Source organism: Nipponia nippon, unplaced genomic scaffold, assembly GCF_047370975.1.
Source record: "Nipponia nippon isolate SJK-2023a ecotype South Korea unplaced genomic scaffold, ASM4737097v1 scaffold_11, whole genome shotgun sequence".
Lineage (NCBI taxonomy): Eukaryota > Metazoa > Chordata > Aves > Pelecaniformes > Threskiornithidae > Nipponia > Nipponia nippon.
In genome coordinates this window covers 4,735,084-4,750,030 of record NW_028262302.1, presented here as the reverse complement: position 1 = coordinate 4,750,030, position 14,947 = coordinate 4,735,084, and positions in this window count along the sequence as shown.

Genomic DNA, 14,947 nt, shown 5'->3' with positions numbered 1-14,947 from the left:
CGCCTCCCCGCCGCTTGGCCCCGCGGACACCGGAGCAACCCAAGGGCCAGGGCGCATCTCCTCGGGTCTCCCTTAAAAACACCCCCATCGGGGCATCGGTGTCCAGAGGACGGGGGAAAAAAGAGCCGCTGGCCGGTGCAGAGCCGAGCTCTCCCCCACCCCACCCCCCGGGCAATTGTTCCCTTGAGCCCCTATTAATGCGGGACATATGTTATCCACAGGCAGTAGGCAGCGGTAAGACTTCGCCATCTAACTTGTTGCTCAACTTACGAGGCGGTTCTCATCTTCTCATCAAAAGCCGCCGGTCTTTCTTCAGCCGTATGGACAAAAATGTGAACAACAATGCCCGCCTCCCTTCACTTCAAAAGCTGCCATCGCGGAGGCTACCCAGAGAATTTTCTCTCTGCCTTTCATTCCCGGTTTGAAAAAAGGCACTACAGGGCCAAGGCGCTCCTAATGCTCTTTGATGGGGATTGAATTCATTATCTCCAATAACACAATTGTGCTTGGCCAACGAAAAGAGCAAAGTAATACTCATCTAGAATTAGAGAGCGGGGCTCAGAAGAAAGGGAGCGGGAGGGTGAGGGGGGTGGGGGCATTTCAAAGGAAAAGGGGGGGAATGAGAAAACACCTATATCGAAAATCGGCTTGGAAGGAGGGGGTCCCCAGAAGTTTAAATTACAGAAGTGTATTAAGTGGCGCATTGTACGGCTCAAGGCGCGTTGGTGGTCTGACTGCGCATTCCTCCCTCCGCCGGCCGGGTCCGCACCGGCGGGGCCGGAGGTTCTTGACATCTCCCTCCCCGGGACGGCCCCGGGGCCGGCGGACCCCGCCGCTCCGCTACCTGCCCCGGCGCCCCCCGGCGCCCGTCCCCGTGTCAGCGGGGCTGCGGGTGGGGGCCCTCCCCGCCTGGGGACACCGGCCCTTGCCCGGGGGCAGCCGCAGCACCTGCGGTCCCCGCCTGCTCCCGCTGGGCAAAGAGCCCTCTCCCCGCTCCCCGCCGCCCCCGGGGGCCGCAGGGACACCCAGAAGCCCGTCCCCGCAGGGAGCGGGGTGGGGTCTCCCAGCACCATCACACCCCGACGCCCTCCGGGGCAAACGAACCCCACCAAGGGCTCCAGCGGCAGCCGGCGCAGCCCGCGCCACGGCGGACGCGGTCTCGTCGGTGGAGGGCAAGAGATGGAGGAATGAATGAATGAATGACGGAGCGAATGAATGAATGAATGACGGAGCGAATGAATGAATAACACATAAATAAATAAATAATCGAGCACAAAAATCAACCGATTGGAAAACCACTGTGTTAATATGAGAGATTAAAATATTTGCCTGTTTGGCTTCCAGCGTAAATGTTTTCTACCGGGTGTTAGCCAAACAGGCTAATTTTCAAAGCCAAGCAAAATATAGCGATGAGCGGTTAAAGGCATCGCACGTCTGAGGGGCGGCCACCGGGCCCGGCGCGGGCGGTGCGCGGGTGCGTGACACGCGTGTCCGCAGGCAGGCGGAGCGGCGGCGAGGTGGGCTGGGATGCAAACCGCCGTGCCTCGCCTGCCTCCGCGCACACACGCATCCATCCCGCCGCGGAGCCCACTCGTGTCCCAGCCTGCCCGGCGCCCGCTGCAGGGCCCGCTACGAGCTTCCTCCGGCGCGGAAGAGCGCGGGGGAGCCGCCGGGGCAGCGCCCGCGGAGCCCCAGCCTCACGCCGCGGGTGTTCACCACACCTTGCAAATGATGCCTGCACGAGTGTTTTTCCGAGGCAATGCCCTTCAGTCACAGGGAAGGGGCCCCAGCAAAGCGGTATCGGTCGCCCAGGGACCTCCCGGCTGCTGCGGGGGGGCAGAGGGATACCCCGATGCCCAAGAGTCAGATTGCGCTCCGGGGAGCAGGAGTCCTCCCACCCCACCATGAACTGAAACCCCAGTTTAGGGTCCCCAGGAGCCGGGAACCCTAAACTGGCCAGCTGAGGAATTCCCCCTGGGAATAAGAAATCCCGTCGCCTTCGGTGGCAGGTTTGCCCCCACAAGGGACACGTTGGCCAGAGCGGGAGACGAGAGGAGAGAGAGGCGACCTCTTCCAGCCCCCGTGGGGGTTTCCTCCTGTGCAATAATGCTGACCCTGTCGCCTTGCCTTTCACAAGACAAAGCTGACCTTGACAGGACTGGTTTCTGCGGATCCACACTCCTCCTTTTAAACACTCCCTGGGCAGGGGGTAGGTTTTTTTCCTTTTTCTTTTCCTAATGAGTGTCGACCGAGATTGCACTGACCTCAGCAGAGTCCGAGGTTCAAGGATTTTCAGGATATTTCCCACTTTGTAAAGTGCCTTAGGGGTTTATTCTTATTTGAAGGGAGGGGGCTGCTTATTTGTTTAAGAAATTTAAAAAATCTAGAATGAGGTGGTTGTTCCCAGGGAAAGCAGTGGCAAAATACTCTTGTTTTCTGCAGAAGCAGGAGCGAACCTCACGTTGTTTCTGCGGAGGTCTGTTTAGACCAAGCACAGATGTTAGCTGGCTAACTAAGCATTTTACTGTTTGTAGTTTACCTCCCCGTGCATAATGACTTCTCCAAAGTATACATTAAATGCCCACATACTGCATGTCCAAGAATTACTTTTTACAAGTCAGCTTACCTTAACGATCAATGTGCCATTTATACTTTTACACAATAGACTTTAATTGTTACAAGGGAGCCCTTTGGTCTATGAGAAATAATTTGTTTTGTGCCGTAGCACAAACAGAGGATTAGGAGTTCAGGTAAGGAATAAGCAGCAGCAACAACTTAATTCCTAGGCAACAAAGATCCTGCTTTCACGCCAGATTTCTTCCTAGCAAAAAGCAGGACATGGCACCATCTCCAGCTCACTGGACCAGGCAGGCATTAGTTAGCCTGCATTTCTTTCTGGTTTAAATCTGTCTGGGGTTTCCCGCCCTTCAGCCCTTCCAGGGCCAAAAGTTGCATGTAATGCTATGTGGTGCTAAGTAAAAATAAACAGAAGAGATTCACCAAATTAAACAGAATTCCATTTTTTTTTTTAAAGTATCATGATTTAACAGACAGCGGTTGAAGGCAGCTCTGTGGATTTAATTTTCGGCATTTGGTATTTCCAGTGAAAGCGGTACAAAGGCGATTGCATTTAAAAGTATCACTTTCATTTGGACTGATGGCTGATTATTTTTTATTTCCCCTGCGATCACCAGCATATCCCAAATTCGGGTAGAAATTGTAAAAACCAACCAGGTTTAGGATGGCCACTGTCTTTCCCTTCCAGTAGCTGAGCACTGGCAGAGCATCACGGTGGCCCGACCCTCACACCTCACCTCCGTGGGGTGGCCGGGGGACACACGCCTTGTTTCTGCGTTTCTATGGGTGCTTCAGTGGAGGGAACCACCTGTGCACCTGCGGTGGGCAAAGCCACTCGGGACATTTTCAGCTTTGGAAACAAACCCAGGGACAACCAAAACCCGAGCTCTGACTCACCGGCTTCAGCCTGTCCCGGAAGCAGCCTGCCCACCCTCTGTGACAGGCGGCCTTGAGCCGAAAGTTTGGGGGGAGGCCCATGGGGTCCCACCACCACCTGAGGGGGGTGGGCTCCATGGAGGGATCCATGGGCAGCCTCAGCCCAGCTCCTTCACCCCCAGACACCCCTGCTTTTCCCCTCACCTTTCTTGGCTGTTGGTGCCCTTTGACAACAGTGAAGGTGGGAATGGCTCACTCAGAACATGATCTCCTTAAAAATTAAATAAGTACAAATGAGGGACATACAAGTTTATGCAGCAAAAACCTTTTGCATGCCTGTAGGAGTGCAAGCCACCAGGTCAAACCCACTTGAGAACCAAGGTGGATAGGAGACAGCCAAGAGATACATAGCAATGACCTGCGGAATGAAAGCAATATCCAAATGCTTCCTCTTCCCTCAACACTGTCTTTTATTGACTCTACTTTAAGAATGAAGCCATCTGAGATCACCCTCCTAACACCGCTAAGCAAGGGAAAGAGGTGTTTAAGGATGCTGAAGGATGGCTGGGGGGACTCTGGGCTGCAGATAGTTTCTACCCTTCCATTACCAGCAGTGTAGATTAGCTGGTGGGTTTCCTTCTCCCACTTCTAGGAATCTGGGAGAGGCCGACATACAGATGAGTTTCTTCCTCGCTGGGACTCAGTCTCGCACACAAGCGCACACACACGTACAAGCACGAACACCCCCCCCCCGGACTCAAAGCATCCGAAGGGGAGAGCTGCACTGAGAGGTCAGCTCTGTAATGCAGGCCCACCAGGAGGCAACCGCCTGGGTCTCGGTCCTGCTCAAGCCAAACGAAGGCTGGAAATACCTTAGTGGCAGAAGCAGGGGGCCTGCGGAGGTACTTCCAACCTTTGGTTATCAGCTCTTTAAAACAGGGACTGTTGTTTCACTCTGTTACAGAGTGTGTTACAATCCATGGGTTACTGGACTATAATAAGTAAATAAGATCTAATGAAATAATAGCAATTCTAAGTGACTCTGAGAGATGCACGGCACTTTACAGGATGGACCTGTAAGAGCCACTCAGTATTTTTTAGCAGTAGTTCGGATTTTTAAAGCTTGGGGAAACTATGTGTTTCCAGACTCAGCTTGACGCTATGAAAATACATTTCTTTCACTAAAAATAAAGAAAGGATACAGTATTTTTCACATATTGTCTGATAACAGGCATTCTTCACGTGGTAGTTCTGAACTTTTTGGCAAATGCATATTCGTCTGAGAAACCAGGACATTTAGGTCTACCAGACTGGCAGATTTGCCAATACCTTTAAGTTTCTGGTAACATGGAAGACTTTAATATGTATTAATATGTTTTCTAAGGCATAAATGTGTTCCCATTGTATATATTGTCTCCATTCTAGAAATGCTGGAATAGAATAAAAGCTACAGTGTATGTTAATCAGAAAAGACATTAATGGAAAGGAGTTGTTCTTTTTCAAATTTGTAATTTCAGAAGAAGGAAGGTCACTGTACTTAATCAGGTGGATTCTTTGTGACAGGGCAATCTAAGAACAAACAATCAATATATATATTTTGGATCGAATACTTCTTAACAGTCAGATCCTCCGGACTGCAGCAAATAAACAGCACGTGCCGATGAGGTCGTAAAGTACAACAGTCCTGTTCCCATGCCAGTAACTTTAGTAAGGAAAAAAAAAAATAGAAGAAGGAAAACCACAAAGAAAACATCAGCTGTCATTATACTTAAAAAAAAAAAAGAAAAAAAAAATCTTTTTCTCAATTTTTCCCTGGAAGTATCAATAATGTCTTTCAATATTGAGCTGCAAACCACAGCTAAAACCCTATAAAAATAATCAGTATACAGACACACGAAGACACAGAGATCTTTAATTTACCGAAGGCACAGGCTGGAGCTCTCCTCATCTGCAGGGACCTGTGCTCTATAGGCTTTGCGGTTTGGCACATGCAACACCCCCGAGCCAGTATGAGCGGAGCAGGATACTTAGAAAATTAAAGACCTACGTGGAAAAAAAAAAAAGAAAGAAAAGGAAAAGAGTTTTTTTCCAAAATAACACTGGTTTAAATACAAAATTATTGCCCGGCTTACTAAACACAGGGGCGTCTCGAAGTGAGCACAGGAGGAATTAAAGCTCGGGCCGCCGCAGGGCGTTTGCAGTCGCGGCGGGTAGCAGGCCGGCTTGCCCGGCGCCCTCCCCGCCTCCCCGCTCTCGGGGCGGTCAACGGGGCTTCGCCTCTTTTTGGGGGGCGGCGGGGCTCCCCGGCCGGCTGCTGCCGGCGTTGCCGCCGCCCCAGGCGCCTCAGCAACGCGCGGGGATTTCCCCCTTCCCCGTCCCTCCCCCGTCCCGCAGGCACACGGCAATCCCGGGTGGGTGGGCTGCCACCGGCGGCGGGGCATTATCGGTCCCGGGACGGTGGGGGCTGCGGGCGGGGAGAGCCAGAGGGCCGGGGAGGCCCCCTTGCACGGCGGGCGGGCCCGCCGGTGCCTTTCCCCGGCCAGCCCGCCCGCTGCAAAGCACTGGGGAGCGAGCGAAGGATCCGGCACATTTGTCAGCCTGTGACTGTGTTGAAATCCCCCCCTCAGCTCTGTAAGGCAAGGGCTTAGTGCCCCCCGCCCCGCCGGCCCCGGCTGCTGAGCCGGCCCCGGCTCACGGCTGCAGGCAGCGGCCGGCCGGGCAGTGCCCGCGGGGCGGGCAGCGGCCGGAGCGCTCCCGCACGCCGGGGGATTTCCCCCTCCTCCTCCGCCTCCTCCTCCGCCTCCTCCTTCTCCTCCTCCTCCTTCTCCTCCTCCTCCTCTTCCTGCTGCCGGCCGAGCCCTGGCGCGACCTGGGGCAGAGGCACCCGGCGGCGGCCGCCGGGGCGCAGAGACCCGCGCTCCCTGCGCAGCGCTCCGCGGAGCTGCAGCCGCCTTCGCTCCGCCGGGGGTCACCTGCGCTTCCAGCCACCACTGGGGGCCTGGGCTGCAGCTCCTCGGCGGGCGGGTATCTACCAAAAACTGCCTACCTGCCTGTAAGGTTATTTATTTATTTTTTAAGCACGAGTAACTGTTCTTCTGATCAGCGGTTTTCTTAAAAAAAATGGAAAAAAAACCCCTCAAACCCCCAAACCCTCTTATCTATATGCCAATGTTCCGTGTAATAACCGTGAAATCAAGCCATCTCCATGTCAACAGGTTTGCAGTGTGTATGTGAAAATGCCAGCCTCGTCGAGGGTGGATGTGAAATCCGATCTTGCTTCGGGTTCAACCGAAAGACCGAAATGATTCATGCTTGACTGTGTCTCCTTGATATTTCTTATTTAGGTTTTTCCTGCTTCCTCCCTCCCGTCTCCTGGTGCACGCTCATTCCAAGGGGTCCTTCAAACACTTGAAGAGTGTAAGAACAATGCTATATGCAGTATTTCCTTGAAGGGTTTTATTACTAGGCTATCTAGAACGAAAACAAATGGCATTTCACAAAGGACTTCTTTAAAAGAAAAGCAGCCGGCAGTTGTTAAAAAAGGGGCAAGCCACTCGTGCATTTAATAGTATCCTCTCTTTCCTTCTGAGCTGCATGATATTTGGTCTTTATTTCAAGCAGTCCTTGTGAATGCCTGATTCCCACCTTCAGTTTTAAGAAGTTTGCTCCCCAGATGATGGACACATTTTTGCTGGCGGGGTGGCCCCATCCATTGCCCTCTGCCAGGTGTCTGCCACATCTGCCTGCAGGTGAAGGGAGACAGCACTTAGCAAAAAGGGCCGTGGGCTTGGGGAGGCCAGGCTCACGCAGCCCCTGGAGAACCAGGGAGGGGGCCCGTGACTGTGGAGCATGAGAGAAGCAGGGATGGGAATAACGAGCAATGAGGGCTTGGAGGAAAGGTTGAGGACATGGAAGGAAGGGATATAAAGCAGACAGTAAGCGAGGGACGGTGGACCAAGTTGTCACAAGTCAGGAGAAACTGAGCGATGCTGGGAAAGGGAGATGACTGCAGGGAGCAGATGGCTGATAGGGGATAGGGGACAGCATGGAGGTGGACCACACCTGGAGCAGCTGTCTGCCTTTTCTAGGAAGTGAAAAATAACAGGAAAGCAATCTACTGGCTGTTCCCCCTGTGCAGACGATAGGAGACATACAGTGGAAGTCTGCCTCTGAACAGCAAACAAGGAAGCTTGCTTTTTTATGTGTGTGTTTAAGGTTGAATTTTGACCCCGAGCTGACATCATGCAAATCAAGTGTTGGCTGCTTCCCTCCAAAGGCAAAAGAAATCCATGGAATCAGGTTAAAACAAAGAGTTACTAATGTTTAAATATCTCCTGGTTTGGGGTGGAGGGGGAGGCTGAGTCAGGGGTTTCAGAAGCTGCTGTCACGTTTGCCAGTGGTCGGGAATAACCACGGTTGTTTATTTGCAGTACACACCAGGCCCTTTATAAACCTGTGGAAGGACAGACCCTGCTGCCACACTGTGCAGTCTAAGGACTTGCAAGATAGGATCATCAGGTGTTTCTCGGTATTATAATGTCACTGTGTCTCCAGGTTGGCTTTAAAGCATGTAAGAGCATGCGGAGCGTACTACTGCAAAAGTTACAAAGCTATAGGCAATAGAGACTCAGGTTAGATAAGGGGCTGGCTGGGTGGAGCTGGTGAACAATGCACGAAAGTGCTTTTCTTTCACTGATCTTGGTTCAAATTAAGGTTAAATTCCAAGGGGAGTGTATTTTTCTCTCTCTCTCTCAACCTCTCTCTCTCTCTCTCTCCAGGAAGAGATTTTAAAGGGCATCATTTTCAGTTTCACACAAAAAAAAAAATCACAAAGAAAGATACATGTTAATACAAATGTAGCATTCCACAGAGGGGAGCTAAGAGCTGCTGGAGTCGCACCCACAGCTTTTATTCAGCCCAAGTGAGTTCAGCAGTTGCAGCACCTGGCAGGAGCAGGATTGATCCTGCTGTCAAGAAACGGCTATAGCAAAAGCAAGACCGCATACAAGCCACAGAGTCTATAGAGAAAAAATGCTGATATACAGGAGTGGAAGATGGGATTATGAGAATAATACATAGAGTTCAAGTAATTTTTACTAAAATGGCACAGTCCTCACTTTGTATGGCTTGGAAATCCATACCTTTAGCCTTGAAAAAAAGTAAATTAAAACCTCATCTATGTAAGTATATAACAGAAGGAAATAGAATATGAATTTTGCTATTAAATCTACAAAATTGGGTGCTGTATATGACAAAGGCAACAAGGCTTCCAGCTAGCTACTCTGAGACCTGCTTTTGCTGGGGGAAAAACCAAAGAAAAAAAAAAAGGAGAAAAAAAGTTGGATCAGCTTCTTCACAAAGCAAACTTCATAGAATTTGTTTTGCAACCTGTCCATCATTAGTTTTCTGCTTTAGAGCCAACGTTCCAGGGCACTGTAATAAAGTGCAATAGATTCTGTGTCCTTCCAAAACCTGAAAGCAGAAATGCGGTCTCTCCTATGATAAGAGCTCCCCAAAGTGCAGGGGCAAAGGTGGCACACATTTAATGCTGGCTTTTCTTTGGTATGACAAGAGCTCTTGAAAATCAAAGGGGAAATCTGTGGTCTTGATCCCATGAGATAGTATGAGTTTGCTATAGGGGAGTTCTTGGCTTTCAAAGGAGCCCACAGGACCTCCGCCCACACACTTTGCTCTAACTAGAGGGGTGCAGCCAGCTCCGCCATGCTCAGGGCCATTTGTCATCCCTGTGACTGCTTTTGTCTTTTAAGGAATACGAGACATTGAAATATGTTATATGCCAGCACAAACTACCATTTCTTCCCTCGGTAGTAAGACTTATTTGCCACATAGACAGTACATAGTACAGAAACACAAAAACCAGCCTGTCTTTTCTGAGCTGTGCCTCTTTTTCCCCATCAAAACAAAATATTTTGCCCCATCGGTAAAATGAGTGTTCTTAATATTGACCCTCAGTAGCTCCTCATTACCATAAGAAGGCTGCAGCACGGACTCAAGAAATGATTGCTTCATGCATCTTGCATGGCTTTACAGTCCAAGGCAGCCATGCCAGGTGTATTTCAACCTAAGTGTTAACATCCCTAGGAATACTTTGGTCAAAAACTGCTGCCACTCCACACCAGTCCACCTAAATAACATTTCTTTCAAGTGCTGCAGAGCACACAGCTCTGACATTACTGTTAATCAAACAGTAGTAATTTAGGGACCATCAGTGCCATAGCTGATGATTGAATGCAGCCATTACTGATGGACCTGAAAGCTAAGTTACCAGCTGGATACCCCTCTAGCTGTGAGGGGCAGACACTGCTGTCAGGTAGGGCAAAACTTGAGTGAATTCAAGGTACAGCCTCATAGATTTTGTGAAGTGTCTGCCAGGGAGGGCGGATGCTCAGTGCTGGCATTCAGCTCTGCTGTTCTGTTCTTGTGATATCCTTCCTTACACCTTTCAGACCCGCTTTTGACCTCCTCCCTCTTAATCAGCATCAGTGCAGTGTTTCTCACCCCCTTTTCATGGTCAGTGCAGGATCACTCTTCCTCCTCAGCAGCTGTCATCCCTCGCTGCCAGCCCTGCCTGCCTCTTAAACCGCTCCCTGTCATGCTCATGCCAAGAACAGCCTCGCCCCCTCCCCGGGAGCGGAGCAATATTCCTGCCCATCAGATCTACCCCCAAAATCACTTCTTTCCATTCACATTCCACTAACCTCTACCCAGCCACTATTCTTACCATCCTTTAACTTAGCTCAAGTTACAGTGTAATTAAAATCACCATGGAACACAACTAGACCAACAAGATTAACTACACAATCACTTTGCTTTTTTTTTTTTTTTTTTTGTAGCAGCCTTACTAGACATTTACCTGGCTTCAGCTCTTTTGACTTTCAGATGGTTATGACAGGGAACTATTTCTTTCCATATTGGGGAAGATTCACGGTCCAGCAACAAAAATACAGGACACAGGCATCAGTGTTAATGAAGCAGAGTTCACCAAAATGAGCTTCCTAGCTCTATTTTACCATCTTTCTTTCAGCTTACTCTTTCATCATTTTCTGCCTCAGATTATTTTCTGCCTGGTCTCTTCCACATCCAGAAAATTTTAGGGAGGAATGGACCACAAATACACCTACTCTGACTCTAGAATTGACACTAAGCATGAGGTCCTGGGGTGATGCTGTGCTTTAGAGAACGAGCACGGTCCTTGGAATCAGGAAAGCACACAGTAAGGGCAGGGAGAGATCAGCTCCATATAGACCATGTCTGAGAGCAGGAAAGGAGTGTTGTGTCCAGTTCAAGCACCTGCATGCCCAAGAATTAGAAATGCCTTACTGTCTGAGCAACACCTGATAAGTGATATCAGAAACTCACCCTGTTCAGTTTATCCAAGAGAAGATTAATGGTAATCTGTTCATGGTCTCCAATCATAAAAATGAGGAAGAATTTGGGACAGTAAATTGCTCTTTAAGTTCTCAGGAAAAAGCAGTTTAATGAGACCTTTGGGTCTGAAGTTGAAAGAAGACAAAGACAGACTAGACAACAAGTTCAATAACAGCAGTAGCTTCTCCGTGGAGTCCTTAGACAGGGATCTGTAATTCCCCACACATCTGCAGTTCCACCTGAAGGCCTGGGATCTGCTTTAGGGGTGGCCAACAGACCAAGGGGTGCTGGATTTAATGCAGTTCTGGTTGGTATCCAGCTTTCCCAGGGTGAGTGCACCAGAAAAGCAACAGTAAATCAAGGAGGAGGAGCCTGCCATGTGGTTTTTATATGTTGAACCATTCTACAGGGTTTCTCACCTTTACAATGCACAATAGCTTTTCAAGCCAAGCAAATCTTTTTCTTTGGGTTGAGCTATATTACATGCACATATTATAATCACCATAAATCGACATGGTAGCTAGCTAGATACATGTGTGAATCACGTAGGTAAAAGAGTAACCGAATAGGAACTAAAGGCATAATTTACAGGTTTTGCAAGCGGCAGTGTGGGGTGGGGTGGAAGGAGGGAACAGGACATGCCTATGGCAGGTGGTGGTGTATCTCCTACACATCCTGGGTCAAGAGGGTAATATCTGGTTCAGCCTGCCAGACCTCAGCTCGCTTTACTACTAGTGGAAAGCAATAGTCACAGCACCCAGTTAGACACCTGCAGCAGGTGGCTTTAGAAGAGCCCTAAGAAGATAAAATGTAAATAGCACTGAGAAAGTATAATGTGACTTTTAATGAGATGGTAGGTAGCAGGTCACCCGATAACAAATGGTCGGCTCTTCAGGAAATGAGGCGGTGCGAGGGTGAAGTTCTGGATGAAACACCTCGTAACATGTAACGTTAGTCATTTGCAGACCAGATTTCAATGACTGGGAAATTACAAGGATAATGCCATTACTGAAATTCAGGGTGGATAGTTACAGTTGTGGATTTGCTATATAGGACTGTTGAGAACAGTCCTGTGGGACTTCACAAAAACACACACTGATGAAAACGTATTTTCTTTAGGCACAGGCAGTTCAGATTTATAAGAGTCTTACTCTAGTGGCTGTTAGAGCTCTGGGGAAATAAAGTTATCATGAGCAGACAAGCAAAATGTGGAGGAAGCAGGGCATTTAGCTGCTTGAAAAGCAATTGAGCTGAGTTTCTCCATTATGCAATCGAAGAACAGCAAAACTGTGAACCTTTCTGGCCTTCGTTCCAGCACACGCTATGGCAGTCGTTGCCGTATTCAGATGTTTGATGCTGTAGTTGTGCAGGTAAGAGAAGTCCTTCTCACTCTCCACAGGTATCACTGCACACCGGCAGCACAACCCTTAGTCAAGCCTTTGCTTAACACAGAGCACAGGGGGAGTTTATTCATCTTTGTCCTTGCTTCTCCTGCACTTCAGGCTCTCAGGAGGTGAGCAAACTCTAGTCCAAAGGTACTATAAATGGGTACAATTAGTCCCATATGCAATGCCTTTGGGTCAGAACGGGGGAACCACAGTCCAGCAGTGAGCCCTACTCTCTGCAAAACAGACATCTCCAAAAAGCAAATTCCTGAGGCAGATTTCATTCAAGGATGCATCTCCATTTGTGTTTTTGGTTTATGTTACGGGTGCACTCTAAAAGCCACTCCCCCAGCTGGCTCCACTTTCTGTGCTTTCGTTCACATCCCTAAGTGGTTTCGATGCACTCAGGATACCACAGAAATGATACTGAGAGATGTGCTTCTATCGCCCGCTACCAGGCAGCCCAGCCTAGGCACCACCATGGAGCTAGCCCCAAAAGCACAGAAGTTGGCTGTGGGGGGCTCCATGCCATCTTTTTGCTCTCGGGATCTGCTTCTCCTGCACTGCCTGACCTGGTAATCTAGAAATGCAGAGGTGCAGCCATCATTTTGGCACAGCCCTGGCTTATGCACCTGTGATGTGTTACTCTGGCAAGGATGTGCAGAAACACTGAATGTATTCAATCAACCAAATTTTGTACATGGCTGAGACTGGATTGCCTGAATAAAACAGAGGTGACTTCAGGCATGGACAGCTGTTAGATGTTGTCAAGGGCGAGAATGGTGTTAAAAACTTGCTTCCGATCCTCTATGGACACAGAGGCCAGTGGCTCCCTGTCTGCTGGGACCCCACAGGCAGATGGTATCTCAAGACCCTACAAGGATCTGCAAAGCACGGTCACCCTCCACCGTTCCTCCCTCCCTTTCTTTCTTGACCCCTCCTCCTTCCCCACTTGGGTCACCAGCACATGCAGCACCACGTCTCTTGGCCACAGCTGGTCTGATTAATATTTATTTGGCTGGCTTTTATGGGGACCTGTTGAATTAAGGAAGAACTTACCTCAGTATAGGAGATGTCTGGGCCCAAGTGGTCATATGGTCTGAATGGCCAAATGAGCATCTCTGCCTTGGCAGTGCACGAGTATGCACCAGGTGAGGAATCCTGCATCCCTAGGGAAGGGGGAACGTGGGTCATCTAGTCAGCAGAAGGCATGACTGCCTACATCGTGCTGCTGCTGAACCTGTAACAGCATACAACGCAGCTGGCCCCCAGGATAATATCCCTTGGGGGAACAGTCGGTCCCCAAGACCACACTAACCTTTCTGAGCCCCATTCCCTGTGACGGATCCCCTAGAAATCCACTCATTGTCACCGTATCACCCCTATATCTTTGGATGCCCTGAAACTCCGCAGGTTCCCCCTTGTCTCTGAGGGAGCCCCTCTCCCTTCTGCAAAGATGAACATTGCCACTCCTGGGAAGAGGCAAAAAATAAAATACGTTAGGATGGTAAAATTAATTTTTGTTGACTCTCCTGGGAAGCTGTAACCAGCCCCAGAGGTTTCTCCATGGCCCAGTAGCCAAACATTAGTCTATAAAGCAGCCCAACAGGGGTATTATTTTTCTTAAAGACTACAAAACTCCTTTTGTACATATAAAATTTGTTGCTGATATGATTTTATAGCTTGACTTAAAGCAACTACTGAGCAAATATAGGCATATTAAAATTTAAGCCACCAAATGACAACTTTGCCATAGACATTGTCCTTACTTTTATTCATACAGTGGCAACTCATTATCTTGGACTAATAATGGAGACAGCCCAGAATGAATCCCTGAGAGCTGTAAATTAGCAAGGACCAGATCTTCCAGATGTTCCCAGTGGTCACCCGTCTGGCCCACTGAAAAGGCTGCAGCCCCTCCTAGCCCCCTTCTGGCTAAGCCAAAATCAGCTAGGTTAACCAAGCCCTGCTCATTCTCTACTCACTTGGACAGAAGAAGCCATGACTTTCTAAGCCAGAGAGAGGGAACTGTTAGAAATGTGATAAAGAGCTGTGGATGGCTAGACGTGGCATTTCACGAGTACACCTGAGCCAGAATAGTGTTTTGACATCTGGGAGCACTGCCTGCACCAATAGAGGTGGTAAAATCTGCCTGGAAAATCCTCAGTTTAGTTTAGTCAATTCTAATCAGGCCCAGAGTGAAGAAATACAACATATAGTCAAATGTTCATTTAGGCATTTCTTTTACCAGTTTGGGGATAAAGTACTATTGTTATTAATTTTCCTTCTAAATGTGTGCTGAGATTTATTGGTGAAAATTGTAGAAGGGATCAGAACTTATTAAATATAATTCAATATTTACCATTTTGATATCATAACTTTTTGTGTCATATTTATACCAAGAAAGCCTTAGCGACAGGACAACTGCCATTTCTATTGCTCAACCCGTGAGAAGTAGAGGGGACACTGCCAATTTTCATATTGATTATACAGTGACCAAAACAGCTAAATGTCAATTAGAAATATTGTTTAATTTGAAATTAAGAACCAAGGTAGCTTGCCCTATGAAACAAGAATTTAGTGAAAAAACTGAACACAACCAAACTTCAACAAATTTCCTAGCCTTATGCTCACACACCAACTTTGACCTCAGTGAGACACCTACTTTCAAATATTACAACAGCTGTATCTTGCTTCGACTTCCATGAAGTTTTCAAGAC